We start from the raw sequence: 26,890 nt of genomic DNA, 5'->3' as shown, positions 1-26,890 counted from the left end.
ATGCCAGTCCAGGTTCGATGCACGATACTGGATGCTTGGGGCTGGTGCACTGGGACGACCCAGAGGGATGGTATGGGGAGGGAAGAGGGAGGAGGGTTCGGGATGGGGAAGACATGTATACCTGTGGTGGATTCATTTTGATATTTGGCAAAACTAATACAATTATGTAAAGTTTAAAAATAAAATAAAATTAAAAAAAAAATACAAAACTTTATTAACAGTTTAAATATTGTCAAACTCTGTAGCATAAACTGTTGACCTCATAAAACACTTTCAAACACATGACCCTAACCCAGAGCCTCATGAAGCTTACCACCGTCTTATCCATGACACAGCTGGTTCTTTAGCACTTGTTGCCCTCAACCCAGAGACTTTCAGAAGCCAGAGAACAAGCTCTGCAGCCTAACACTGCTCCATCTCTATCACATGTGTCACACTGCATGACCTCATCCTCTTCCAGACAAACGTTTTATGCACAGTCCTAACTCGACACCATAACCCAAATTTCCACTGTTTGGAAAATATTCCTCCTTGTTTTCTGCCTTTTTGAGCTCAGTCCTGAAGGCGATAACCAAGTATAAAATCCAAGAGCATGAGTTTGCTGACCACTCTAAAAACCCCAGTATCCCAAATACCCACCTATTTCCTGCAATACTTAGATTATTTTTGGCACACATTTTCCACACATACTACTGTGTGTGCTGCTACTGCTAAGTCACATAAGTCGTGTCTGACTCTGTGCGACCCCATAGACGGCAGCCCACCAGGCTCCCCTGTCCCTGGGATTCTCCAGGCAAGAACACTGGAGTGGGTTGCCATTTCCTTCTCCAATGCATGAAAGTGAAAAGTGAAAGTGAAGTCGCTCAGTGGTGCCCGACTCTTAGCGACCCCATGGACTGCAGCCTACCAGGCTCCTCCGTCCATGGGATTTTCCAGGCAAAAGTACTGGAGTGGGGTGCCATTGCCTTCTCTGAATCTAAATACCATCTCCTATCAAATGTATCACCATCCTCCAAATCTAGAGCATATGCAGGCAAAAACTGTATTAATCATGGTTAAGTGTGAAACCTTGCTTCGGAACATTGCTCACTATTAATTCTCAGAAGATATATGCTAGAACCATAGGAGTAATTGGTGGGCAAGTGGCTGAGGAATACCAGTTAGAAAACAAAGCTTTGAGTGCTCAAAGTGCTTCTCTAGAAACTGTTGTATTCCCCATGGTATTTAGGAAGGGCACTATTAAGAATGAGTGTGAGTGACAGTTGCTCAGTCATGCCTGACTCTGCAACCCCATGGACTGTAGCCTGCCAGGCTCCTCTGTTCATGGAATTCTCCAGGCCAGATTACTGGAGTAGGTTGCCATTTCCTATCATGTGTTTTTTATTTTATCTTTTTAAGTACAATTTGCCCAGCGACCAAGTTCCATGCCTGATCCTCTAGGATTTCTGTTACCTCTAGGAATACTCTAAAGAGGCAAGGGAGGAGATGAGTATGTGCTGTTGATAGTACAATGAAGATAAGTGAAAAGGAAAAAAGGCATGACTTAATATATTCTATAGCCAAAAATTATTTGGGGATTATATGTGCAATACCTCCCTCCTTCAATAGAAAGCTTTAGAGCTGACCACATTTCCAATTTGCAGTTGAGAGTGCTAAAGTGCTTAGGGCAGAAGTTATTCATTATTATCTGACTGTAAATCTGAACAGATAAAATAACAATTGTTAGGCTCTTTTCTAGCACTTTAATTTGAAATCTTACCAGAAATATCTACAGATTAAAAATGCAATTATAAAGAAATAATTAATTTTAAAATCATAGGTTTTTAAAGTTCCATATCTCCAGAATGTTAATATAAATCGAAATTCAGTAGTGTTGAGTCATATACAGAAATATTTACTACAGAAGTGACCTTTTAAAAATTAACTTTTATCAATAATAATAATAGCTTGTTTTAAACTATAACTTTTAAAAATCTTGGCTAATTTATTAATCTAAGTGATAGTGATTTTTGCAAAACTGGACTTTATGCTGCGGCTGCTGCTAAGTCGCTTCAGTCGTGTCTGACTCTGTGCGACCCCATAGACGGCAGCCCACCAGGCTCCTCCGTCCCTGGGATTCTCCAGGCAAGAACACTGGAGTGGGTTGCCATTTCCTTCTCCAATGCATGAAAGTGAAAAGTGAAAGTGAAATAGCTCAGTCGTGTCCAACTCTTAGCGACCCCAAGGACTGCAGCCTACCAGGCTCCTCGGTCCATGGGATTTTCTAGGCAAGAGTACTGGAGTGGGGTGCCATTGCCTTCTCCAACTGGACTCTATAATTATCTTTTAAAAGTTTTATATAGAATTTTAACATGTGCTGTTGGAATAGAATTCTCAAATTACTAATGTTACATGTACACACAAGCCATCATCTTTAGATAATATTCAAATAATATTCACCTAATCCAATACTTGATATAATGGCAAATGGCATAAAGTTACTTGTAGATCATAAAAATAAATGCTACATACAAAATAAGATTGAGATTGTAAGGAGATTAGGTAACAAAGAAAATAAATTAAAACATGCATAAATATAACTTTAAAGTGACAAGTACACTCAAGTCCTATGTTATTATCTTTTAGTTTCATAAATTTTATTTCCCCATCTCCTAAACAGTATTCAAATCACTTTAAATAAAATATTCATATTGAAAATTATTCATTTTTAGAGATATGCAAATAACTCAGAGCTGCCTCAATCCACAAAAACCAATTAAAAAAAACCTGAAATATATTTAGGTCTTCACATTCTTACTCTAATCAAATCTCATATGTTTTCCTCATCCTATCTCTTCCCTGTTCAAGCAGATGTTGTTAACAAATGAAACAATAGGAAAAACAGAAATAGCTGGGTAACTGTAGCTTCTATGTTTTAGTCATTTTTTTACTTTATCATTTAGTCATTAATAAATATCAAGTTCCCATTTACTTATCTACTCTAGAGGATTTAAAATTTTCAAAGTAAATAGAACTATATTACTGACATTCAAAGATATAAAAATTTGAAATACTGCAAAATATGTTTATTTAATAAAAGATGTTGCATTATTCACTGTTTGCCACAATCAATCTCATACTATGTATCAGATAAGAAAAAAGGATAGTTTAATTTAAGAAAAGTGGTTGAATGGTCAGTATATGGAGAGCCCAAAAACAAACAAGAGGCAAATTCCTTCCTACATTTTAGCACTTCAAAGTTTACAGCATAAAGCAAGTTTAAAGATCGCCTATATTCAGAAAACGTTTAACTTCTCAATAGCTTCACATGTTTTAAAACATTCCAGGTACAGATCTCAAATACAAACATTCTCAAAGGAAAAAACAAAAAAGAAAACAAAACGGCTATCCCATCAAACTAGTCTTTAAATGAATAAATATCCACATGAGAGATTTGAGCCAATTCTAAAATTTCAATAAAAAGTGTTCTGAAAACTGGACAGCCACATGCAAAACAGTGAAACTACACCTCTCTCTTACGTTACCCACAAAAATCAACTCCAAACGGACTAGAAACTTAAATTTAAATCCTATCACTGTAAAACTCCTAGAAGAAAACGTAAGATCCTTGACATCATCAGTCTTGGCAATGAATTTTTTGGATTTGATGTCAAAAGTAAAGACAACAAAAGAAAAAAATAAGTAAGTGGCACTATATCAAACTAAAAAGCTGCACAGCGATGGAAACCACGAACACAATGACAAGGCAACCTGTGGAATGGGAGGAACTGCAAATCACGTTAACTTACTTGCCCTCCTCCAGGGGATCTTCCTGACCTAGGGATCGAACCTGTAACTCCTGCATTACAGGCATTACTAATCAAATATATGAAGAATTCACACAACACAAGAGCAAAGAACTAAACAATCTAATTTTAAAATGGGCAGATTATTAAATAGACATTTTCCCAAAGGAAACATAAACATAGTCAACAGGTACATAAAATTGTGCTCCACATCACTAATCAGAAATGTGTACATCAAAACTACTTGAGGTATGACCTTACAGCCCTAAGAATGAGTATTCTTTAAAACACAAGAGGTAACAAGTGTTGGTGAGGCTGTGGAGAAAAAGGAACTTTTTGGCACTGTTGAAGAGAATGTAAATTGCTGCAGCCTCTACAGAAAGCAGTATGGAGGTTCCTCAAAAATTAAAAATAAAACTGTTACATGATACAGCAGTCTCACTTCTGGCAAGGTATCTAACAGAAATGAAAACAGTATCTTACAGAGATATCTGTACTCGCATGTTCATTAAAAAGCATTATTCACCAAAGCCAAGACTTGGAAACAATATAAGTGGACCAAAAAAATATGGTATTGTATAAAATGGAATACCATTCAGCCATGAATATTTCTGAATATTATTCAGAAAGAACATCCTGCTATCTGTGACAACATGGATGGGACTTGAGGACATTATGCAGAGTGAGATAAGTCAGACAGAGGAAGAAAAATACTGCATAGTATCACTTATACATGGAATCTTTTTTTTTTTTTAATGCTAAATTCTTGGAAACAGCGTAGAAAAAGGATTGTTGGAGATGGGGGACGGGAAATAAGGAAAGGTTGGTAAAAGGGTACAAACTTCTAGCTATATGATTAACAAGCTCTGAGGATTTAATGTATTGTATGGTGACTATAGTTAATGATACGAATTTTATAATTGAAATTTGCTGAGAGAGTAAAACTTAAATGTTCTCCTATATACACACACACACACAGAGATAAATATGTGAGGTGATAGAGGAGGAGATCCTTTTACAATGTGTGTATATATATATGTATACTTTAAAAGTCTTAAAATTTCATTCATCATTTACACCTCAATAAAGACTGAAGGAAAAAAAAAGTGAGCATCTCTCAGTTACACAGTAACTTTCCTATGCAGTGTGGACCAAGAATAAGATGTTTATAGAATGTACTCTAGCTTATTAAAAATTTACTGAATCTCCTGTATATCAATTTTAATAAAGGAAATAAGTTTTTTGAATCTCAAATCTCAGCACTACAATGACTGTAGTAGTCAGACTGTCATCATAACTCTGAAGTAACTACTTTTCAACAGTGAGCATCATAGCTCTACTGACTACTGGTAAAACTCTTCCATCAATGCTTTTCTGATTTAAACATGAGGTAAATATGAAATTTTCTACTAAGTTACCAAAAATGAGAATTCTTTAATATCTATTTTGCAACAAGTAAAGGAATAAATCATCCTAAAAAAAATAAAAGATATAAACATTGATTCATGACATCTTAAAGGAGGGTATTTCAAAAAAATCTCTATAGGTCAGAAGTAACTTTGGGTGCTTTAAGGTCCATATGGATTTCCCTGGTGATTTAGCAGTAAAGAATCTGCCTGCAATGCAGGAGTTGCAGTTTCGATGCCTGGGTCAGGAAGATCCCCTGGAGGAGGGCATGGCAACCCACTCCAGTATTCTTGCCTGGAGAATCCCATGGACAGAGAAGCCTGGGGCCAAAGTCCAGAGGGACACAAAGAGCTGGACACGACTGAAGTTACTTAGCCTGCATGCATGCAAGGCTCATAAACCAGCCCTACCATGGGACATTTAACTTTCCTCCTATACAAAGTTCAGGACAACTGGACCACAACATCTCAAGTTGCCCACAGAAGAACTTTAAAATTCTTCTCCTTTTATTCTTTGGGATTATTTTTTAATAAAATATTGTTTAATCCTGTCTGGCTCACCTTTCTCTGTTTTGCCTCCTGAGCACATGAGCCAAGGACAGAAGGGAATGGGATCTTTTCCCTCCACTTTGCCCAGGAGCAAGACGGCCACCCACAAGGCCCAGTGTTACCCTGCCCTCGGCCAAATCTAACCTGAGTCTCCCCACTACAGCAAGGTCCCTGAGATAAGGCTTCCTGAGAATTTTTCCTTTATCATCAGTTCACCATTCAGGGTAATCATCTACCAGATGCAAGGCTGAAAGGTCACTCTAACCACACTAACCCCCACAAGGAACCATAGTGTATGGCTTTTAAAGCCATGTGCCTATCCAAGGGGCTTCCCAGGTGGTACTAGTGGTAAAGAACCCAGCTGCCAATGCAGAAGACATAAGAGACTCGGGTTTGATCCCTGGGTTCAGAAGATCCCCTGGAGGAGGGCCTGGCAGCCCACTCCAGTATTCTTACCTGGAAAGAATCCCATGGACAGAGGAGCCTGGTGAGCTACAGTTCATAGGGTTGCAAAGAGTCGGACATGACTGAAATGACTTAGCATGCATGCAGGCCCATCCAAAGACATCACACATCCCCTTTACATACCAGCAAAGTTGATTATCACATGGCATGCTCCTTATGAAAAACTCATGAGCTGAGTAGTCATGCTGCTAATCACGTTACAGTTTTGAAAACAAGAACCTGGACTGTCACAGACCTCCCATCTGGAGTCCTAATAATTCAATGGGCAACGATCCCATCACAACACGAGAAAGCAGGGCACGGCGTCTCACAATACACACAGCTGAGTTCAGTTGTTACAGGAGAGCTTAGAACAAATCAGTGTGAGTAGGAAGTTATCTGAGACATCCAGATAACATTCCTGTGCAAAGGGACAAGAGGAAACTGAGAAGGAACACAGGAAATTTAGACAAAGAGAAATCAGAAGCAGTAATTCAAAAACAAAGAAATGAAAGCATTTATAAAACAATTTGGGAGCACATCAGTTACATTGGAAAGGTAGGTATGTATTAATAAAACAAAAACAAAAACTTACTAAGAAAGAAGGAAGGAAGGAAGGGAGGGAGAAAGGGAGGGAAGAGGGAAAGAAAGAGCTAGAGAAAGAAAGAAAGAAAACACAATATATGTCAAGGTTCCAACCATTAAAATTTGGCTCTTTAGACTCTAATCTGCTCTCAGTGGCCCCTTCATCACAGTGTGAGGCTCAGGATTGTCTGAAAATGACTCTGAGAATACCCTGGCTGCTTAGACACTGAGTTGGCTGTGATGGGAGTTCCCCTGTCTCCTGACAGGAGGGACCAGGGGGCTCAGCTTCCCATGACTTATCTCTACCTACAGAGAGAACTAGAATATCTTAGAGGATGAAACATCTGCAACACATGGCAGCTGGCATTTCCAGATTTTTAAATGGCTGGCATCCTGAATTCAGGCTCTCTGGCACCCATCAGCCTGTGTATCCCCCTCTAAACAATGTCCCCAGAAGCAGCCAGCCTTGACACATTTTTCTATGGAAAGAAAAAGCAGAGACATCACTTTGCCAACAAAGGTCCACCTAGTCAAAGCTATTGTCTTTGCAGTAATCAAGTACAAATGTGAGAGGTGGACCATAAAGAAGGCTGAGCACCGAAGAATTGATGCTTTAGAACTGTGGTGCTGGAGAAGACTCTTGAGAGTCTTATGGACTGTAAGGAGATCAAACCCATCAATCCGAAAGGAAATTAACCCTGAATATGCATTGGAAGGCCTGATGCTGAAGCTCCAATACTTTGGCCACTGATGCAAAGAGCCAACTCATTGGAAAAGACCCTGATGCTGGGAAAGACTGATGGCAGGAGGAGAAGAGGGTGATGGAGGATGAGACGGTTGGATGGCATCATCAACTCAATGGACATGAGTTTGAGCAAACTTCAGAACATAGTGAAGGACAGGGAAGCTGGGCGTGTTGCAGTCCATGAGGTCTTAAAGAGTCAGACACAACTGAGTTGACTGAACAACAAACAGGAGGAAGAGATGGCCCCACGCTTCCTCTTCTCTTGTTGATCCCAGGGTAGGTATAATGTCCCGACAAAGTCTATTCCTTAACTATGAAGGCTTTGTAGAATTTTTCCTGAACCCTGGGCTATGAAAGGCAGAGACCCATAATGGTTCTCGTAAGAGACAACAGTTAAGAGACATAGAAGGAAACCACCTTGCCCTACCTTCATATATAGGCAATAGAATGTCATCTTTCATTGTTATTAAGTCATGGGTTAAAAAGAATAGAACAAGAGTATAGAGAGTAATTCAAATGTAAATATGAGGATTGGCTTACACATTAATAACCTAAAGGCAAGAAGGCAGAATTTTAACTAATTGTTTGAGCTACCTTTCTTTGTTGTTTTTGGCGGGGGGCGGGGTGGGGAGCACCTTTTTGGTTTACACAGGATTATGGTTGTGCGGGTTACATCTCTGAATGTCAGTTGCAGGCATATGGACATTTGTATTCCCCTAACTTAAAAATCTTCCCTGGTGGCTCAGAGGTTAAAGCGTCTTCCTCCAATGCAGGAGACCTGGGATCGATCCCTGAGTTGGGAAGATCCTCTGGAGAAGGAAATGGTAACCCACTCCAGTATTCTTGCCTGGAGAATCCCATGGATGGAGAAGCCTGGTAGGCTACAGTCCAGGGGGTCGCAAAGAGTCGAACACAACTGAGCGACTTCACTTACTTACTTACTTACTTAACCTAAAAACACAGAAAGCTATTGGTCAGTGCATATTCGGAGTAAGAGATGACATTTTTTATGAGCATAAGGATCTTTTTAAAATAACATGCTATTAATTTTCATGAAATCACTATGGAAAACAGCTAATACACAAGCTTTTAAATTACTCTATACCTATTACCCTCCCCTCTTACTAGGAGCAACAACACATCAATTCTCACAGAATGCTCTTAGTACTCTTCTTGTGGAATAAAGGAAGGAGGGAAAGGCATGCTCAGTGAGGTCCTGTTTATCTTGGTTCCCATCCCAGGCCCTTCACTGGACCCTTGTACCAATCTCTGCCACAGGCACAGAAGCACATTGCGTAATGCGTTATTGTCAACATCTCCATCATCCGGCAATTGCTTCAGTGGCCCACTTACTGAATGTCTTCAAAGGAAAAGAAAAGGAGAGTTTAAAAAAATGAATCCCAATGAAACTCTAATTCTAAAATTTTTTGAATCAAGACTATTTCTCAGATAATCGTTTCTTTCCTATAAAAATGAATCCAACCTCCAAGGAAACTGAGGGTTTGAGAGGTGGAGCCCTTTGCCTAAATGTTAAGCACATACGTCAAAAAGAACCCCAGATGTGTACCTGGCTTTTACTACAGTCTCTAAAATAACGGTTAGGCTTCAGGTCACTTAGTTTGGGGAGGAAGAGCGGCAGGGAGGGAGGGTGATAAAGAATATGAAAACATAATGAATACAATGAGTATATAATTAAAAGGTAGCAGGCATAATACATCTGAATATAAATCCATGTTAGAAAGATCTTTTAAACTGACAGAAATAATGTGAATTTTTAAAATGAAGTATAAATTTTGGTTGACTTGAAATTTAAAATCAGAGATAATTCTAGTCATTAACTCTTAAATTATAGACAGGCAAATAAAGATTATGCACCCTCATTCTATTTACCTAGTTATTTGGACCTGTTAGTAAAAGTGTTATTTTATAGTGCAACCTTTCACAAGTTTACACCAAAATCCTAAGATGCTTTTAAACCTTGTTTTCCATCTCTTAAGATGGAAAAAAGACTTTTTCCAGGAAGCATGCCCTTCTCTCTCCTAAAAGGCAACAGAAGGTAAAATATTTATTATTCTTCATCATTATTTTGGAAAACTAAGTGTCTCTTCTTTTAAAAAGTCATGAGTTCTTTGAATACAGTGATCATCTTTATGAAAAATATTTTTCACCACTGTTCAAAGTTAGCTGCTAGTGAGACATAATGCTGAAATTCATCACAAGTTTCTTGGCAGGCAAAAGATTTTAGGTTTCTGAATGAACAAAGTGATGCTGTGTAAGAGGGAAATGACAACCAAATAAGCCACAGCCTTACAAAAATCAGTAGCTCTTACAGCAAATATGAAATGATTTCAAATATAGTCTTCAAAGATTTCTACGGACACAAACTGGATTGAGGACTTTTTTTTCTTTTTAAAGATGCATTTATATGCCCATGGGACTTGAGCCTGTGATAAATACACACTCTGAACATACTCACATACTTGAGGTTAATGATTTATGTCATTACTTATTACTTCCCTCCTTTATTCCCTCAACAAACATTTCCATAGAGACTCTTAATAGTAGGCAGGCGCTATTTTATGTGATAGGCATCACAAGGAGTTGCAAAAAGACAGTGTCTGACCTTGTAGGGTTTATAGTCCAACAAGCAAGACAGAAATTAAATGAATAACCACACAAAGATGGACTATACTGTGCTAAGTGCTGTTATTAATGGGTGCCTTGAGAGATCACTGAGAAGGGGATATCAGAGCAGATGCCTTAGAAAAAATTAATACCTATGCGTTTTTAAAAACCATTCATGAAGAATATTATAGAAACTTTTTTTAAAAGGCCAACAATGAACTGAAAAAATAATTTGCCACATATGGCAAAGGACCAATTTTCTTACTGAATGAAGGGTTCCTACAAATGAGTAAGAAAAGCCTCTTACATAATTTAAAAATGCAAGTTAAAACAGCTGAAGAGGGACCTGCCACTTCTCACTAATCAGACTAACAAAATTCAAAAAGACTGGTCATAAACAATATTGGTGAGTAGCTGACATGAAAGGTGCTTTCAGAAACTCATCGTAGGAACATAAATTGTGGCAACCGGCTTGCAATAAAATTTGGCAAGGTCTATTATCACTGAGAAAGCACAAATCCTTTGACCCAACATTTTGCTTCAAAAATTCACCCAAGAGATATATTTAAATGTGTATACAACTGCAGCATTGTTTTTAAAACAAAGGCTAAAACTATCTTAATGTTCGTTTATAGACTGAATCAATAAATGAAATTATGTCCACACAATGAAACACCTCACAGTTGGTTTTTAAAAAGAAGCAAATCCTCATGTAGTAGTATAGTAACACCTTAAAGATGCAAACTTTTAAGTGGGGAAAAATAACCAACGGTTATAACAGTGAATGTAGTATTCATTCATTCACACACGTTTACGCTGGCAGAAGAGTTAAAAATGTTTCCAAATATTTTACTGTTCAGTTACTGCAAATCAAATACTTGATCATTTCTGGGCATGAAGCCAAAGGGTCTGCGGTGGCAAAGAGACTTTCATGTCATTGTACAGTTACTGTTTGACTTTTTAAATCCATGCATGGATAAGAATTTTTTATGGAAAAAAAGCTAGCTTAAGAAAAATCAATTTAAACAAGGAGGAGTGCTGCCCCTCGAACTTTATTGTCTGAGAGAAGATGAGATGGGTGTTATATATTGGTCATATATATGGCATATGTTTTCAAATAACGGATTTTACAAAGTAAGTGCAAACAGTGGTCTGGTTTTCTTTAACTTGTTCTTTTTTTTTTTTTTTAAGTCATCTTCAAGAATGAAACAAAAGAGCTATAAATTCTTAAATATACTTTGAGTCATCTGAGAAATGCATCCAACTGGTGGACTTCAAACATCGAAGTTCATGCAAAGACGATTCAAGAAAGAGAAACTAACAAACATTTATGGGGCACAGTTATGAGCCAAACATTGGCACTTCACAGAGCTTCATTCATTAGTTCAAAAAACTCACAAATTCAGCAGCTGTGCTTTGCACTAGGAATATTGAACACATGTCATATAAGAGCTCTACTTTTATTAGTCTTTGAGTATGGTGGGGGAAACATCGTAAACAAGAAAATAAGACTGTGACAGATAGGATAAATGCTATAAAGAAAAGAAAAGTAAGGCCAATGATATAAGAACATGTCTGTGTATGTGTGAGCGTGTGTGTGTGTGTCGGGGATGGCAGACCTTAGGACTGATATGCGTTTGTCATTAAGATAAGAAATTCTCTGAAACATCCAATCTGCTTCAGAAGTCTTCTTCAGAAACTTGACCACATGAAATTTATCTATAATGTTCATCAAGACAGAACCTGGCTGTGTACTTTTAAGACAAGTTCGGACAGTGAACTAGGAAATCAAATTTTAAAATCCAGTATACTGGTTGGGAGGCAGAAACTGTTGCTGGCATTTAGTTCTACAACATTTTAAAATGTAGGACGATGTAACAGTAAACACATCCCACATATCCAAACAACTCCAGGGTTCTAAGAGGCAAAACCACCATCCGGTCCCACTGGCTTCTTCTACAGTTTGTTAAGACATTCACAGATGGTGTCTGAAATAACACAGCTTCTCAAAAGATCTAAGCAAACTATCCCATCAGCTCTAGAGGGGTGACAAAGAAACTGGGCTACACTGAGTGTATCAATGACATCAGCTTTGAGAGTCACCCTCCAATGTGACCTAAAATAAGAATACGGATAATAACAACATTTAATCATAACAACAACAGTTACCATGGTGAAGAACTTCCCAGACACAAAATCATTTACTCTGACAAGGATTATTACTTTCTCTTTTAAGACGGGAAAACTGAGTCTTGAGGAAATTCAGTATCTTTCTCAAAACAAGGTGGTGAACAAAAGACAGACCAGGTCTTTAAATGAGGTCTGTTTGGTTCCAAGCCCCATGCTCTTTATCTATAAGCTGAGAGAGGGATGGGAGGTGAACGGAAGCAAGCAGAGAGAAAGAAGAAAAAAAAAAGAAACAAAATGCCCAAACACATAACTACAGGGTTTTCCAACATGTGAATTGAGAGGGGGTTATTGAATGCAGTGGAAATCTCTTCGTGTATATTCAATTTCTAAAAGGAATAAAGGAAACCTCTATGAACATGTACTACGTTTTTTAATGTACACAAATGCTATGGAACCAGATCATTCTTACAAGACAGAGTATAGTGGATGTCAGGTGCTACAGTCATAATGAATGACTAAAACTAGAATCCTGATTCCATTACATATCAGTTGCAACATAAACTTCAGCAAGTCAGTTCAACTTTCTGAGCTCAATTTTCTCATCTGAAGCACCATATACGAGTACCCACTTCTTATATTTGGGGTGAAAATAAAGTGGTAATAGGTATAAGGCATTTAGGACAGTGTTCTGAGTGTCAGAACGCTGAAGAAAAGTTTGCTCTCCAAAACACTGAACTCCGAACATTCAAAAATACTGAACAAACCTTTGTTGTTAACTTATCTCTAATAGTGGTAATAAAGACTGTGTGTGAGAACTAAATATAGAACTATAGATTTAGGGCACAATTTGACATAACATGGCACAACTGGGGATTTGCTAGGAAATTGCTACAAATAGCCCAGCACGCTGCAATTAGAAATGGCTTGGTTCTTTTGAACAAAACCTTTAGGCAGATCAGAGATTGAAAAGCCAGCCACAAACGGTAAAAGTGATTACAAACAGTCACTCCAGCTATGAAACACAGGAGTGACCGATGGGACAGGACTCCTGATCGCCATCTATCTACTTCGCTTTCAATACTGCCAATAACAAACATCAAGATTGCTTTCCTGCATTTTTGGCTGGATGATATAAAAATGCATTTCCTTTGAAAATCTAAAGACTATGAAATGTATTCAACAACTCAATATAGTCTTCACATTCCAAAGGTGCCAATTATTTCCATTCTGTTTCTTATCTTGTACTTGTCATTTACTTCATCTTCTTTTCATAATTAAAAATAGCAGTAACTCAGTGATTTCCTGTTTCTGAAGTTTACATAAAATCGTATGTTATTAAAAAAGAAATATGAGCAGGAGAGATATTCTTATTCCTTCTGAAAACCACATGGGCTTAATCAAGGAGATCATCTAGTTGTGAGGCCAAGGTAATGTACTATTGAACTCTAGTCAGATTTCAACCTGCTTTTATTGTTGTTGTGCCTGAAAGATTAAAAAAAAAAAAAAAAGTGTGTGTCTTAGCAAAAGCATATAACATCCTTGAAGACAATGCTCACAGGTCTTCAATTTCAGCAAGCTGACTTACACCATCACGTGGCTGGTTTGAACGGCTAAAGGAGCACCCAGAAAAGAAGACTTCAGAGGAAAACTACAAAACAATTTATTACATAAAAGACTCTCTTCATCCACGATTGTCTGCATCCAGTGCTTCTCAGACAGAATTAAATGGAGAACAAAGAGTAGCTTGTACTATAAGATGAGTCTATCCATATACTCTAAAGAGGGTGCTTACCACAATGCAGTTACCTAGCAAACTGCAAGAAGCAACTTTATCTCTGCTAAAAATCCCAGGGATAACACTGTTCCTTAGATTCTTTTTTAATCTAAGGGCTAAGGGTTACCTACCTTCCTGATTTCCAGTCCAGAACAAGACTCCTCCTCTTCCCCTCTCCCCTTCCTTCTCTTCTTTCTACTCCTTCTTCCAGTGACAGACTACCCATTACCCATGGGTAATGTTTTTGCATTACCCATGGCTGCTTCAAAGTTATATTACTTGTAGAATCTGAACTTCATGGCTGTTAACAATGGCAACACAATCAATTTCATTAGGGCAGAAACTGGTTAAGACTTGACTTTTTAAAAAACTTGGAAGATTGTTGATTGGCTCTCAATGCCTCATCTATTGTTACCTTTATTACTGTTACATTATCCAGGATCAAAATATCAAACACATCAGCACTATCATTATTTTGTAATTAGAACACAAAGAGTAATTAAGGTATGTTGAAATTTCATACTTGAGGTGCCAAGCATACACTGGTATAAAAGCCAGAAATCTCAAGGTCATCCTGATTCCATCTACACTCTTCCTTTCCACTTTGAATCTGTCTTCAAATCTTTTATCTCTACCTTATAAATTGTCTTCAGATGTCCTAGCTGACATCATCTCTCACCTGGATTACCACTACAAAACCCTTAATTTGTCTCAAGCTCCAGGCAGTTCTTTCTTCCAATTAACTCCTTACCTGTTAGTAGATGCTTTCCTAAGGACAAACACAATGATGCTATTCCTCAACTTAGTCACCATCGCTGTAATTATAGAGATGTGCAACCTCACAATCTTTTCTCACGTGACTCACCCCTAATGAATTCACTTGGTGGCCCTCTGTGATCTTTAAGCTTGGTGTTCCACCTGTCTGAAGTGCCTTTCCTGGCATCCTTAAACCTGATAACAATAACCTCTCCATTAGGTCTTATTTAGGTGTGGTCTCCTTGGGAAGGCCATATTATATATCATGTGCCATTTCTCTGCATAATCACAGCCCTCTGATGTCTTGCTATGGTGCCTTTGTCAATCAAAATATAGTCACGTTATTGTTATTGTTTCTCTACTGTTCTTATTCTACTGTTAACATCTTAATCACTGGGACTATGGGCTTTTTGTTATTCATTCTGTTGTTCTCATATCCTAACCAAGAAAAGGTGCTCAGTAAGTTATTACTAAATGAATTTATGAAGGAAAAATTGAGTCCAGATATAAATGAATATAAGTGAAAACCACTACAGCATAAGCAATGGAGTTTGATTAGAGTAATACAACTTCAATGGAAAAGAGACTAGGATAATATTTCTAATACTAAGTCAGTTAGAGTTCAGTTCAGTTCAGTCGCTCAGTCGTGTCCGACTCTGCGACCCCATGAATCACAGCACGCCAGGCCTCCTTGTCCATCACCAACTCCCAGAATTCACTCAAACTCACGTCCATCGAGTCGGTGATGCCATCAAGCCATCTCATTCTCTGTCATCCCCTTCTCCTCCTGCCCCCAATCCCTCCCAGCATCAGAGTCTTTTCCAATGAGTCAACTCTTCGCCTGAGGTGGCCAAAGTACTGGAGTTTCAGCTTTAGCATCATTCCTTCCAAAGAACACCCAGGGCTGGTCTCCTTTAGAATGGACTGGTTGGATCTCCTTGCAGTCCAAGGGACTCTCAAGAGTCTTCTCCAACACCAATCTTTACTCAGATAGTGAAGATTAAGGTCTCTAAAATCAAGAGTCTGAGTTGAAAACATATTACCTACCCATCTTCAAACATACACATTGCTTCATATTAAATTTATATTTGGCCAAGAGGTAAATATTCTGAATCCAATCATATTTTAGACTAGCTGATAGAAAGGCCACAGAATGAGACAGCAGCGAGTGAGTGCAGGTGTGTTCACACACACACACACATGTACATACATACATACAAGTGTATACACACCAACTCAGTCCCTATTCCTGCTGTTTTCCAGCTTCTTGACTTGCAGAAAATCACTATGTGTCCCTAAGACAATTTCATTTACATGAAAAAAATATATTTTCTAACCATATCCTTCAACTAATTTGAGGTTTCCTGCCAGAAATCTTCAGACATTCTTTCACACAATGATAATTGTGCATGCTTGTTTAAAAAAATTAGATCTTCAAGTACACTCTCTTTTCTTTATACATTGGGCAACTCTTTGCGTCCATGATAGGTTAACTGATGAAAAGTCTCAAAAAGGTGGAAGATAATAATTTAGAAAGATGGTAACAATAACCCTGTATACGAGACAGTAAAAGAGACACTGATGTATAGAACAGTCTTATGGACTCTGTGGGAGAGGGAGAGGGTGGGAAGATTTGGGAGAATGGCATTGAAACATGTAAAATATCATGTAAGAAACGAGTTGCCAGTCCAGGTTCGATGCACGATACTGGATGCTTGGGGCTGGTGCACTGGGATGACCCAGAGGGATGGTATGGGGAGGGAGGAGGGAGGAGGGTTCAGGATGGGGAACACATGTATACCTGTGGTGGATTCATTTCGATATTTGGCAAAACCAATACAATAATGTAAAGTTTAAAAATAAAATAAAATTTAAAAAAATAATAATAAATTTGAAAGTTGATTATATACTAAGCAAAATTTTAGACAAAGAGTCAGCAGACTATGACTTCTGGACTGCCTGTTTTGGTAAATACATTTTCACTGCAACGCACTAACATTCATTTCTTTATGGATAATCTATGACGCTTGCACATCAGAACAGTGGAGCTGAGGAGGGGCGCAAACCTGAAATGTTTACCATCTTCTTTTGCGGGAAAGTTTGCTGAATCTTGCTCGAGGTACTTTACATGTATTGAGTCACTGAATCATAAAAACAATACTATGAAGCTGGCACCATGGTTATTCCCATTTTATGGATGATAAACTGAGGCACCAAAAAATTAAGTAATCTGTCCAAAGTCACAAAGCTAGCAAGTAGCTGAAACAATGGCACTTTTTAAACCACTGCCTGTCAAGTTAATACAATATAAAGAATCTAAGCAAAGAACACTACTCGAAATCACTTTTCTTGACTGTTGCTTACTCTGTATGTTATTTTCCACTGCTGCTGCTGCTAAGTTGCTTCAGTCATGGCCGACTCTGTGCGACCTCAGAGATGGCAGCCCACCAGGCTCCCCTGTCCCTGGGATTCTCTAGGCAAGAACACTGGAGTGGGTTGCCATTTCCTTCTCCAATGCTCCACTACAACACATCAATTTTACAAAACCTGATGTAAGAGAGAAAAGAGTTTGTATCTGCAAACTGGGAAACCTAGTTGTCACAGTGTTTGAATCCAAATTAACTTGATGCACTTTAATGGTTTGCTAGTTTTAAAATTAATAACTGCTTTCTAAATAATGAATAGCTCAGTACATATCTCATAAACAGTAATTATTTATATAAAACATATAGCAGCTTTCTTCAGAGTCATGCTGTATGCTATGAAATCCAGTAAAATCTCTGAGGAAGTAATTGGGAACCTTGATGCTTTCTTCTTTCAATGATGTACTTTTTTGGGAGTGGCTTCTAAAGTGTGAAGCTTTGGGGCCAAATTGTTAGAAAGTATCAGGATTACCAATGATTTCAAGCAGATTTTACTGGATTTCAAAATCTCTTAATGTGCACTTCCTTTCATTTAGAGGCTTCCCTCACTGGAATGCAGCTCCGTGAAGTGGTACAGCCAGTAATGAAACATTTCAGGCAGAAATGTTCCAAATTGCCCTTCCAGGAGGTATGCCCCATGGATGACACTGATACAGAAGAACAGTTTGTAAAGTTCTCCCACCTTTAAATTCTATAGTAGCACTTACATACTTCCACATTTTCTAAAATCTTAATGAGTAAATAAAATAATGTAATTATTGCAAAGATCAGAATTCTCTCTTGAGAAGTAAGTAGCTCCAAATGACTAAATCTTCTACTTTAGCCAAATGATCTCATAAAAGCTAACTCATACACAAGTGACACGTCTAGTAGAAAATACATAATGTATTCATTCATTTAGTAACATTGAGTGTTTACAATATGATAGGTTCTGTTCTAGATGCTGGAGATACAGCAGTGAACAAACCTTATAAACATTTCTGCTGAGTCATCCTTAAAGTTTATCATAATTATACTCTAGCTGTAAATAAAAACGCTGCTCTGGTTTCAAAGGAAAATGAAACAAATATAGCAAATATGCATTTTTCTCCTTCAAAATCAAAATACGAAGAGGCGTAAAATAGTGTTATTATTTGTACAGTTGGTGGGAGACAGTAACTGCTAACAGATACTGCTTTTCATTCTGGCTTTATATGCCTTATTTGCTAGATTCTTCCTTTGAAACTTTTATATATGTTCTTAAAATGCTAATATTTAACTTTTTTCCTCTTGTCAGAAAAGGACTCTTTCAAGTCAAAGTTATAGCTTTGCAGAGTAAATGGAAAGATGATCATTTCTGCCCAACACCATGAAAGGAGAGTCAGCAACCAGACGATTACGTATATGCTGAGATTATAGACACACTCTGAGGGTCGAGTAGACAAAGCATGACACCTGGCGATACAGGAAATGCAGAGCCCATTGCTGTCCGTCCTCTTTCTAAAATATAGTCAACCCTCCAGTCCTCTATATCTGCAGGTTCCACATCCACTGATTCAACCAAACATGGATCGAAAGTATTGGGGAAAAAATAAATACAGAAAGCTCCAAAAAGCAAAACTTGAATTTGCTGGCAACTAGTCACATAACATTTACATTGTATTAGGTATCATAAGTAATCTAGAGGCAGTTTAGAGAGGCTCTACATAGGTTACACACAAATACTACACATGCCAGTTTACACAGGGACTTGAACATCCACTTATTTTGGTATCTGCAAGGGTCCTGGAACCAATGCCCTGAAAGGACACTGAGGGATAAGGGTATATGAATTCACGTACTCGGAAAAAGCAGAGGCCAACAATGACTAACACCAGCACAGAAGAAGAATATTTCTAGACAATGCTATGAAAGTGAATGAATTTCCCTGGTGGCTCAAATGGTAAAGAATCCGCCTGCAATGCAGAAGACCAGGGTTGGATCCATGGGTCAGGAACATACCCTGGAGAAAGGGATGGCAATCCAGTATTCCTGCCTGGAGAATTCCATGGACAGAGGAGCCTGGAGGGCTACAGTCCATGAAAGGGAATGGGGCCTCATGGCTACCCTTACCACTGCCTGATTCTCAAATAGTATTTAAAAATAGGTCTGCTTCTGAAAGCCATCTTGTAAGGAAGGTAATGGAAAATAATGATAATCTTTTAGATGAATATTAAAGTAAGCCTTCCATCAGTAATGTTTGCATCTCCTGTACTCCTCTCCTGAATGAGGGAAAAGGATTAAAAGAACCAAATACACGTAAAATGGCTGTGGTGTTATTACTCATCCAAATTCAGGGAACAATATGCCATTATCAGGAGAGTGCATGTCCCTGGACAAGAACACTAACCTGTTTTTAGCCCTGAATCCAAATGTCACTTTGAAGCAAATGTCATCCTGTGTCTCTAAATGTTTTATAAAATTTTATTGCACTTTTTGGTTCACTAAAACACACACAGAGATTATTTTTTTAATCGAACTGCTAATTATAAACTATAGCACAAGTATAAAGGGAAGATATTTGAGAATTATCTGAAACAGGAAGTTATGACATCTTTCAGTTCAGTTCAGTTCAGTCGCTCAGTTCATGCAACCCCATGAACCACAGCATGCCAGGCCTCTCTGTCCATCACCAACTCCCAGAGTTTACCCAAACTCATGTCCATCGAGTCGGTGATGCCATCCAGCCATCTCATCCTCTGTCGTCCCTTTCTCCTCCTGCCCTCAATCTTTCCCAGCATCAGAGTCTTTTCAAATGAGTCAGCACTTTGCATCAGGTGGCTAAAGTATTGGAGTTTCAACTTCAACATCAGTCCTTCCAATGAACACGCAGGACTGATCTACTTTAGGATGGACTGGTTGGATCTCCTTGCAGTCCAAGGGACTCTCAAGAGTCTTCTCCAACACCATGGTTCAAAAGCATCAATTCTTCAGTGCTCAGCTTTCTTCACAGTCCAACTCTCACATCCATACATGACCACTGGAAAAACCATAGCCTTAACTAGACAGACCTTTGTTGGCAAAGTAATGTCTCTGCTTTTCAATATGCTATCTAGGTTGGTCATAACTTTTCTTCCAAGTGGTAAGCGTCTTTTAATTTCATGGATTGTAATCTTTAATTGACATTAAATGACTTCAGAGCCACAGATGCAGCTACTAGCATTAACAACTCTTTCCACATCTTTAACAACAACTGAAAGAAATGGCCCCCAAATAAAATCATGCTTCCCAAAATATTTACTTTCTTTATGGCCAGCTATCATTTAGGTATAATTTATGGTCAACTCATATATAACACAAATATGCTAGCTTACACATATGACCAAGACAGGGGGAGAAAATGGAGTTAACATGGTAATCTTCTTTGGAGAGGATTGAAACCAAGCCAGGGAATAACATTGAATCTCTAATATCTATGAATGAGATTATTACTTTCCTTGAGAAGTCATTCCTTTAAACATGAGTGATATATATCTTTGCTAGAAACTCAGTATATTTCACGGAGAAGGCACTGGCACCCACTCCAGTACTCTTGCCTGGAAAATCCCATGGACGGAGAAGCTTGGTAGGCTGCTGTCCATGGATTCGCTAAGAGTCGGACAGGACTGAGCGACTTCACTTTCACTTGTCACTTTCATGCATTGGAGAAGGAAATGGCAACCCACTCCAGGGTTCTTGCCTGGAGAGTCCCAGGGATGTGGGAGCCTGGTGGGCTGCTGTCTATGGGGCCACACAGAGTTGGACATGACTGAAGTGACTTAGCAGCAGCAGCAGCAGCAGTATATTTCAATTAAGACATTACCCTCCACCAATACTATAAAGGAACTGATATCAAGAAACATTTCCTATCACTAATTACACAGAATCTATATTAAGGTTCAATTAATTTTTTTAAAAAAAGCTTATTACAATAAAAGTATTTTATACCCACTTCACATAATAGGGACAGAATTTTACATTCTCAACATCATTGATTGGGATGCTGTTGATATTAGTCTTGTATTAAAGAGATCCCTCTATTTTTCAAATAGTTCTACAGGTAACATAAAGTTGAGTCCCCTGAATTTGACCCAGAGAACTTTATGAACAGATAGATGAACCTAATCCCTTCCACCACAAACTGAATTCTAGAGCAGTGGGTAAATCTTTATGTTTTCTGCCTTCTTTAATATTTTTATTTTGTTAAACATCAAGTTCTAATACAACCAGCAAACTTTGAAAAACATATTCCTTTAATAAAAACAAATTTTTAGAAATTTAAATAATTATAAAATAAGTGAAAAATTTTGCTTCTGTTTTTATATCTATTTTCTAATTTCCTTTAATCAAAGAAAATTCATTAATAAGAATATTTTTATAATTCATAAAGTGGCAATAAACCAATCAAGCTGGTATTTAAAAACTCAGTAATATATTAAAAACTAAAAGACAGTCTCAGTCAAATGAAGTGTGAATGCTTTATTACGAAGAATTCTTTAAAAATGAGGTTTCCAATGCACTTTCTTGTTAATCGTCAGGCAGACAATCCTTCTTACTTACCATAATTAAATTTTTTTAACTAGAGTGCATTAGGATGTTTTGCTTAATATTCAGGAAATTATCATGATCATAAGTGAATCTTTACTGATGACTGAGGGTTTAGTGATCATTCAGAAGGATAATTATGAATATAATCATCATTCTACTTTCTGAAGAGTTGTTTGGGCTGGATTCACTTCCTGGAAGCTAGAGTAGGTATTTTTCCGACACTTTTATTTTCCAAGCATTTTATGCATGAATTGGTCTTAACATTTCATAAAATGCACTGAAATGAGTCTGTATGTACCTAAGAATCCTAAGGCAATTTTCACAGTTTGAGTATACAGTTGGTGCTCAATAAATATGTGTTGAATAATTTATAGTCCACATCAGAGGAAACTGAAAAGACTTCATCTTCCTCAGCAATCAAAAGAATAGTTAAGCTTAATCTAAGTGTATACAGTAGAATGTTGATATGCTTCTAAAAACGGAGCAAATAATAAACTGATTTCTTTCATAATAATTAATATATTGCATTGCTTACATTTATAATACTGACAAATATGGTTCTCTAGGAAGACAAGGAATGCTAGGAAAAATATAGATTTAATTATAGTCTCAGTGAGTATAAGTTTAAAATAATTACAATATAGCACAGCACTAAAGGTCTCTTTAGGACTGAATGAGACCCTGAAAACATAGAGATTTCATCTTTCCATTCAGGAAACAGAGAAGAGAAGTAAGGCAAAAACACAACTTAAAATACACAAAGGATACCCACTAAATTTTACTTTTTAACTCAGTGGATGTATAATAGTCTTTTTTCAAAGTATACCTTAAAAGTTAAATTTTTATTTTAAAAAACTATGCTTCCATATAGTATGGAAAGTTACAAACTGGTTAATGATAAAAAATAAAATTCAAATCCCAACCAGAAAATGATAATGAACATTAGCTATTGATAAATGCTACCATTTATCAAGCATTTACTGTATGCCAAGTACTGTGCCAATCCCTTTATCTGCATTGGTTAATTTAATTCTTAAAAGTGCTTTGTGAAGCAGGTACCATTTTAGCTTCTATCAGATAAGGAAGCATTAAAAAGTGAATTAAACTCCACATTTAAATCAAAAGCAAAAAGTATATACACTTCAAATCAAATTTAACTCTATCAATGTTTATACAACTTGCTGAGTGCTGCCTCTGACACTTTGCTTTAGCCAGATTAATATACATTTTCTAAAGCCTAGATATGGAATGTTTAATTTACATTTGAATTTGATGAAACTACTAAAATAAACTGGAAAGAGTGGATGAAAGGCAGTCTATTTTATACAGTAACTGTCTCTCTCACATTTTTTGTTTTTAAACCATAGATCTGAATTGTTCAAAAGAAAATTACACACTAGGCTAATAATCCCAGATACTAATTTTGATCAAAATATATAACTGCTTTTAAGACATTATTCTATTCTCCAAAGGAGAAAAGATGATTAAACAAATATGCTCACATCTACATGTAATAAATATATGAAAGAGATAAACTATGTCTTTGTCCTATGTTTTAAAATATTTGTGTTTCTAAAGAAAACCAAACCAACCACCCTAGTGTAGAGGTCATCATGGCAGGCAGCGGGGCGGGGGGTGGTGGTGGTGGTACAGGGGTGGTGCTTTTATATCAGAAGAATATAGATAAATATATACTGTAGCCTGCCAGGCTCCTCTGTCCATGGGATTCTCCAGGCAAGAATACTGGAGTGGGTTGTCATTTCCTTCTCCAGGGGATCTTCCCAACCCAGGTATCGAACCCAGGTCTCCAGCATTGCAGGCAGACACTTTATCCTCTGAGCCACCAGGGAAGCCCCTTATAGTTAAATATAGAAATACATAAAAAGAAGAATCATTGAAAACTGACTTCCTATCATATAAATGAATTAAGTACATAGTGTAGTATAAAGAATCTAAAAGAAGACTTACAAAGCAAATTAAATTATAGATGATTACTAAAAGATAGTAGTTACATCACTAAAATTTAAAATATACATGGCACTCAAATTCTATTAAAAGTCAAGCAAGACTCTCACTCTAATTGAACTATTTTTTATGAACTGAACCATTGAAATACTACATAATATCATCCAGTGAAGAGTATATAAGAAACACAGATCCAAACCTTAAGTCAATTTTAATTCTCATTTATGATTTTAATTTTTTTAAAGACTTTTTTGATGTGGAACCATTTTTAAAGTCTTTATTGAATTTGTTACAATATTGCTTCTGTTTTCTGTTTTGGTTTTTTGGCCACAACACATGTGGGATCTTAGCTCCCTGACCAGGGATTGAACTGCAACTTCTGCACTGGAAGATAAATCTTAACCACTGGACTGCCATGGAAGTAATTAACTTTCTAATGCCACCTCATGCGAAGAGTTGACTCATTGGAAAAGACTCTGATGCTGGGAGGGATTGGGGGCAGGAGGAGAAGGGGACGACAGAGGATGAGATGGCTGGATGGCATCACCAACTCGATGGATGTGAGTTTGAGTAAACTCCAGGAGTTGGTGATTGCCTGGCGTGCTGCAATTCATGGGGTCGCAAAGAGTCGGACACGACTGAGTGACTGAACTGAACTGAAGTGAACTGAATGTAATATTTTCCATATTACTTTCTGGTTTACACTGCTTACTACTAAACTAGCAATAATTTTGCTAGTGACAGTGGGATACAAATGGACAATTCTCTGACCTCTTAGGTCAGTAAATATATAAATAAATAAATACAGTTGTAGTTGGGAAGTTAACCATAATTTCAAGCTTAAAAAATAAATTATCAAATGTAGTGTTTTTTCTTCTGCCAGATCGACTTCCATATACTTAGATAAACTAAGATATAATTACTGGAGAAAATTCATAAAAGCATTCAAAAAGACAAAATACTCAGTGCTCATAGGAAACTCCCATCAATATTATGAGCTTATCTTCAGGATGACCTGTCTATATACATACATATGTTCTCTAAATAGAACAATTCCAAACATGTTTTACCACGTGCTTTTTTTCCATTGCATTATCAGAAAGATCTTTCTAGGATAATGAATATAAATAACAGACAGTATACTTTTCACTGTCTGTACCATGCTACATTTTCTCAACATATCATGATTTTTTTTTTCACTTACACCCCAGTAATTGACATATAGGCTGTTTCCAGTTTTTTCATTATTACAGACAGTGCTTCAAGAAATACTTTCATTCATATTACCCGCCAATGTGTTTTCTCCTGAAAATAAATATCAAGGAGTCAAATTTCTGGATTAAAGACTGTCCTTAAATATATTGACATTGCACCCAAGAATCTCTTACTACTTTTAAACTACTACTTAGCACCCAGAGACAGTACCTATCATAATTTGTAATAATTTGTAACTTCCCTTCAACTTTCCGTATGCTCATTTCTTCTGTATATGAACAAGCCTCTTTTTCTCAGTTTAATTCAAAATAATGTGGTCAAATCGTAGAGTAGCACTAATGGTAAAGAACCTGTCTGCCAACGCAGAAGACATAAGAGATGTGGGTTCGATCCCTGGGTCAGGAAGTACCCCTGGAAGAGGGCATGGCAATCCACTCCAGCATTCTTGCCTGGAGAATCTCAAGGACAGAGGAGTCTGGGGGGCCACAGTCCTTAGCGTCTCACAGAGCCAACTGAACTGACTTAGCATGAAAGCAACCAGTGGTCACAACTGGGGCTTCCGAGGTATGGTAAAGAATCCGCCTGCCAATGCAGGAGACACAGGAAATGCAGGAGACATGGGATTGATCCCTGAGTTGGGAAGATCCTCTGGAGTAGGAAATGGCAACCTGCTCCAGTATTCTTGCCAAGATAATTCCATGGATAGAGGAGCCTGGTGGGCTACAGTCCATGGGGTCACAAAGAATCAGACATGACTGAGTGACTGAGCACACACATACGCACAATGGTTACATTTAACATAGATGCAATTCCATATGATTTCTTTCTGTGTACATGTAGTCTCTCATTCAAACCTATCATATTAAACTCAAAGAAGCCACATCAAAACAGCAAAGAAACTAAAAAATGTAATCCCGTCTTTTCACATATCTCAAAACTTCTACTTAAAAAACACACACCTCTAAATTTGGTCCAGTGGAGAATGCACTCAGATGAGGAGGACATGAAGCTTAATTCCCCCTGGTTTTGAAAGTTGTAAAAGATAAGGCCTACAGTACCGAAAGCAGGCACATTAGAATTCATAAGAGAATTCACAAAGAATTTTCACATATTCATATGTACATTTTTAAAGATATAAATACACAACTGCTTTGAAAACTCTTACAATTAATGTTCAATAAAACAGACACTTGAAAGCCTGCTGCATTTTAGAAACCGTACTAATTTCTGGGGAGATATAAAGATGAATTAACTCTTAAAACTCAAGGAGCTTTCAATATATCTATCTTAAGAGAAGAATATGAATAAAGGTATTAAAAACTCACATTAGTACAATCTCCATTGGTAAGATTTATTTTAAATAACTTAGATATGACTAAAATAAATATTTTATAAGATATTAATATGTTTGGGGATAAAAGACACAGGATAAATATTAAACTATTTCATCGGAAGCATAATTTTGATAATCTTCTTTTCAAAAGCAAAAAACAACAATGAAAGCCAACAATATAATCAGAACCGCAAGCTTGGAACTTTAGGAATATCCAAAAATAAATGATGTTAATTTTCAATTTACAGCACAGTAAACTCCTGTAAGTACTTAACACATTTACTTTCTGGAAAGACAGAAAATGGTGTTTAAATTAGAAACAAATACAACAAAAACTGAAAAAGAAAAGGGACTAGGGAAATCTGGTGAAAGAAAGTTTTGATGGATTTCTTTCAGGACTGCCTTTCTATAATCCCCAGTTAGAAATCCACCTCTCCTCTATTTTTTTTCTCCTGAAGTTAACTGTTTTGTTTTTACTCATACATACAATGGTAACACTGCTGCTGCTGCTACTAAGTCGCTTCAGTCGCGTCCGACTCTGTGCGACCCCATAGACGGTAGCCCACCAGGCTCCCCTGTCCCTGGGATTCTCCAGGCAAGAACACTGGAG

At 37.4% G+C, this 26,890-nt stretch overlaps 1 protein-coding gene across 1 annotated transcript in view; it reads right to left on the bottom strand.

Moving 5' to 3' along the window:
- The window catches only part of CHSY3 (chondroitin sulfate synthase 3), a 294,522-nt gene that overhangs the window by 196,964 nt on the left and 70,668 nt on the right, over positions 1–26,890 (bottom strand). The gene's annotated exons all lie outside the window — the stretch shown is intronic.

The sequence above is a fragment of the Bison bison genome, unplaced genomic scaffold (genome assembly GCF_000754665.1).
Source record: "Bison bison bison isolate TAMUID 2011002044 unplaced genomic scaffold, Bison_UMD1.0 scf7180017864311, whole genome shotgun sequence".
Taxonomy (NCBI): Eukaryota; Metazoa; Chordata; class Mammalia; order Artiodactyla; family Bovidae; genus Bison; species Bison bison.
The sequence above is the reverse complement of the archived record's forward strand: the minus strand, read 5'-3'. Positions and strand labels throughout refer to the sequence as shown.